General features: G+C 47.0%; 1 pseudogene; it reads right to left on the reverse strand.

The window, feature by feature from the left end:
- Positions 1–3175: 3175 nt before the first annotated feature.
- LOC112403702 (eukaryotic translation initiation factor 4E type 2 pseudogene) lies at positions 3176–3900 on the reverse strand (annotated as a pseudogene).
- Between the last annotated feature and the right edge of the window lie 713 nt (positions 3901–4613).

The raw sequence follows: 4613 nt of genomic DNA on the forward strand, positions 1-4613 counted from the left end.
TGACTTTCAGAGAAGTCAAATGATGTACCTCAAGTCTGGCTTGCCCGAAAGAACTTTCTGAACAAATGAAAAACCACAGTGCAACATGACAAGTGCTATCTTAGTGGTATGTACAAAAGCAGAAAAGCTGACAAGAAAGAGAGAAAAAGGATCTCCCCCTACGTGAATCTGGAAAGAAGGTACACGAGTGGTACCTTCGAAGAGGAACCACTGAAGAATGAGAGGGACTTTACCTGATGGAGAAGGACCTGAGTGCCAGATTAGATTAACTCATAACTTAGAAAATGATAAGGAAGAAATAAAAAAATGTCACTGTCATCTAATAACATCACAATAATGGAAATTACTGGGGTTTTCTTTAGGCTAAATATTAACACAGATGTTGCACCATTTTTTTTGCCAAAAAAACCACCACTTCATTATTTCAATTCTTGCCTCATTTCCTCCTTTATTCTAAGTAATGCTGCCTATTTGTTGAAAGGATATGAGCCTTCTCTCTTATGTTCCTGCCTGCCCTTCCCCCAGTTTCCGGTCCATTTGTTTGTTAGTCACGTGATTAGTTTCCAGTGCTACATGCTCGAGCATACTTTACTTCTTAAGAAACATTCTAGAGAAGGTCAGGGAAACCCCTTCACTTTCTAGGCACACTGCAGCTGCATGAAGACCTTAGGTAACCGGTTCTTCATTGAAATTCTGGCTTTGACTCACACCCAGTCACACATTTCAAGTCAGAATGTGTGGAAATGTGACTTTTTTGCTGCTCAGCACTCATCGCCTTTTCTTAGATGAAGGGAACTCAGTTTTTCTTGGAGAACCACTTCTCCCCCAGTCTCAGGCCAAGGGCTTGAGAGTAGTTACCTGCCCCTGGCCTAGCTGATCAAGGTCACTGTCATACTACCTGACTCATGCTGAGCCAGTGAGCACCACCAGCCTTGGAACTGTCACTGGTCCTCCTGAGAAAGGGAAAAATTCTTCCCACTTTGGTAACAAGCTGGTGGGATATGAACTTGGCATTACCAGTGCTTATCTTTGTCACCGCTCGAGCAGAGCCAACCTGAAAACGAAGCTAACCCAGTGTCATCTTTCTGCTCAGGCTGGTTAATGCCCTTCACGGCTTTCTCCCTCCCCACACAAGAGGCTACAAGTGTCACTGCAACCGGACACTAGCAGAGGAGCCCCTGATCGGGGACACAGTGACCACTGATACTGCCTTTATTGAAGAGGTCAGTGCTGCCCCTCACCCTACCTTGATTCCCCACATCCTGGTGGAGATTGCATAACCTCTCCTACTACTTAAAAATCTCTCTCTTGCTTAGTATATTACAACACTGTCCTTATGCCCTGCCAAGACCTGCTAGCCCCTTCTTCATGTTCCAGGAAGTACATCTGAGCAGTCAGTCTGGATTTCTCTCCGAGCTGATATCAGCCCCTCCATCAGCAGGGTGGCACTGTCTTATGGCCAGAAGGCCTTAGACTCTCCACCTTCCCCTGAGGCCCCAGGGTCCTCATGCAGAAGAACAAGGTGCCAGGCTTCTGCCTGGATATCTGTGGCCTCAGCACAGATGCCATCTGAGACTGCCTGCCTCTCACAAACCCCAACCTCCAGGAGAACAAGTTGGGGTGCCTAAATGAGCCTACATGGAGAATGTCCCTTCAAACCTGCATCATTATGCAATAATGCTATTTGCTGTGTGTGATAGGCCAGCCATCTCTCAGAGCTGATCAACCAGCCTCATGTCAAACCTTAGGATCTTCTGTGATGTTACCCTGATTTTCTCTGGTTCATCTGCATCTTACTGAAACTCGTGACTGCTGGTGGCCACTCGGATGTTTCTGAGTCACACCCTGCTCAGCCAGAGCATCTACGATATTAACATACCTGGAAGGACCTCTCCCTGGCCCATTTAAGATCCTCTGGTCTTGGGACACTTAGGAAAATGTCACCGCTGCAAAGTGGTCGACGAAGTCCAAGTCTACATTCCTGATGCTACACCAACGCTTCCTGCTAGGAACAAAGCACAAGAATAAAGGCCAGTGGCTTTCCCAGCAGTGCCTTATTTGTGGACATATTACTAAACAGCCACAGCTGAACCAGAGTTTCAGGCAGGTTTCCACTAAGATTGGTTTGTATTTCCCAAGGTCACTTATAAGCCAATTCTTGGGACTCAGATGCATTTTCAATGGAAACAGTGTGACAGACTGCAAGGGCCTCAAGTCAAGCCATAAGTGCCTAAGGTAACTGTGGTGCCAAGAGTGCTATTTCAACTCCTTCCGGTCACTATTAATTATATAACTTCTCAAAAAGTGCATGTCAAGCTCCCCAGCAGGGTTCTCAGACGTGCTTCCCAGCCCTCACACCTTGGCGGCCTAAGAGAATTACCTCCACTGACCACACATTCATTCATTCCCACAGATAGTTATCTGTTTTGCACCAGGCACAGCTCTTGGTGCTACAGATACAGCAATGAACAAAATGCACCTCCCAGGTATTCCAAAAGGGGAAAACAAGGTCACCTGCTACTATACTGGGCAGCATCATGGAGGAAGGGCCACCCAACCGTTTCTTCAAAAATGACTAGGGTGCCCCAAAGGTAAATTTCCATTTCTACCCTTGAATGCAGACATGCAGACTCCCAAAGTACCAGTTTTCTACCTTAACAATGTTTAGATCTAGTCTTTTTTTTTTTTAAACAAAGTGTCCCAATAATTTAATGGCAGATCTAGAAGACAGCATTGATAGCTATTCCGGGACTCTCCAATGAAAAGCTTTTCCTGGATGCACAGACATTCATAATACTGATCACGCTCAGTCGACAGCTCTGGCCTGTACACGCGGTCACGACACCCTTCGGACAGCAGAGGAGAGCACGACAGCGTGCCCGGGAGGCATCTGGACAGCACACAGCAAAAGGAAAGGCTGAACTCCCCCCACAGAACCCCATTAAAAAAAAAGTTTGTCTATTGCAAAGTCACGTTTTCCATTTTTTCCGCTTTATAAAGTCAGCAATGCTGGAGGGTGTCTAGCGGAATCCGTCCTCCAGGAATGAGTGCAAAAGGGGAGCACGAGGCTCAGGGACGTCCCCTCAGTGAGCAGACGGAAGGGCCAGCCGGAGACCTCCCATCCGTTCCGGACAAACACACGTACAGAAAAGGATTATTGCCAGCTTGTGTACTTTCACAATGTGATTTTTGTATTTCGAAAGCTTGAATTACCCTCGATGCTGTCGGTGTGGGTTTTATATTCCATAATGGTGTTGGGAGGTAGGTTGAGCACTCGCCGAAGTGTATCTCGGATGCGGGCTGTGGTGGCTTGGTCGCTGTCATTCTTATTCCATATTGAAATAATGTCCTGCTGAAACCGGACAGAGACCACAGCCCCACAGATCTCCTCCCCAACCATGGACTATTCCCCCAACATGGTCAGGATGAGAGTCTCCCAGCAACGGGATGCCAAGCCCTTCCACGGCCGAATAATCCACTTGCCACCATTTTTATTTGCATCATCCTCCCACATGGGTTTAATTCTTCTTTGAAGAGATGGAAGTCACTGTGGCCTGTCAGGTCCCCGGGCCGTACCACGTGGCTGTAAAACCTCCAGAACTGCTCCACAGAGGCAAAGATGCCAATCTGTTTGATATTCTGTTCGTAGCTCTGTGAGCTGGTGGGACGGCCAGGGGTTCTCCTGGAGTACCAGAAAGTGTAGTTATACTGCAGGGGGTGCTCTGCTGGCCCAGGGACAACAGCCTTCCTCTTGCTGCTGCTCTGAGCCTAGTCTCGTTCCGTTTTTTCCTTCTCACCATCTTTCTGTGTGCTGTTTTCTTCGTTCTGATCATGGTCCCCACTGTCGTCATCTTTCAATGCGTCGAACTTGTTGTTCATCCTCTCGCTGCCGCTGTCGCCACTGCCTCACCTGGATCTAGTCTTTACATCCCTTTTCCACCTTTGGCTGTTGACCCTTAAATGAACTAGAAGCAAATCATCGAACTCAGAAATATTCCTTCTTCTTCCATGTGTCAGAGAAGATCGTGGGAGATACACAGAGCCTCAGTGAGCCTGCCTGGCTTGAGGGCTTCAGGTTCCTTGGGAATTATGAAAGGGCAAGGGTGGGAAGGGGAACAGCAGGGAGGGATGGTGACACTCCTCACGCCAGGGAAGCGCCAGGCCAGGGCATTTCCAGCCAGTCCAGAGAGTAAGGCATTCTTCTTCTTCCCCACTGCTCTGGGAAAACCTTCCGGGTAGAATCACCTGGACTCTAGCTCTCTAACCTTTGCTCCCTTCCTTATATAACTGAGCATCCCTCTGGAAAACTAACTGCAGAATGGACTTTACATATTTACCTAGCTCTTTACTCCCTCTCGTTAATTCACTCAGAGCACTCAAAGTGTTCCTAAATGTAAAGGAATATTGATAATTTTCAAGTGCTCATTGCTCCTTGTAAAGTGGTCCTATGGGTACATCCTCCCACCACATTTAATGGGGTTTTTTTGCAATTGGTTTTAAAACCAAAACCAAAAAAAAAAAAAGCAACCCATTTCCTTACAGAGAGAAAAACAAACTCCGAGAATAACAAATCTCCAGTGATACTTTGTAGCTTCTCCATTTCCTTCTTAATA

Source organism: Neophocaena asiaeorientalis, unplaced genomic scaffold (genome assembly GCF_003031525.2).
Source record: "Neophocaena asiaeorientalis asiaeorientalis breed wild unplaced genomic scaffold, Neophocaena_asiaeorientalis_V1.1 scaffold147, whole genome shotgun sequence".
NCBI classification, from domain to species: domain Eukaryota; kingdom Metazoa; phylum Chordata; class Mammalia; order Artiodactyla; family Phocoenidae; genus Neophocaena; species Neophocaena asiaeorientalis.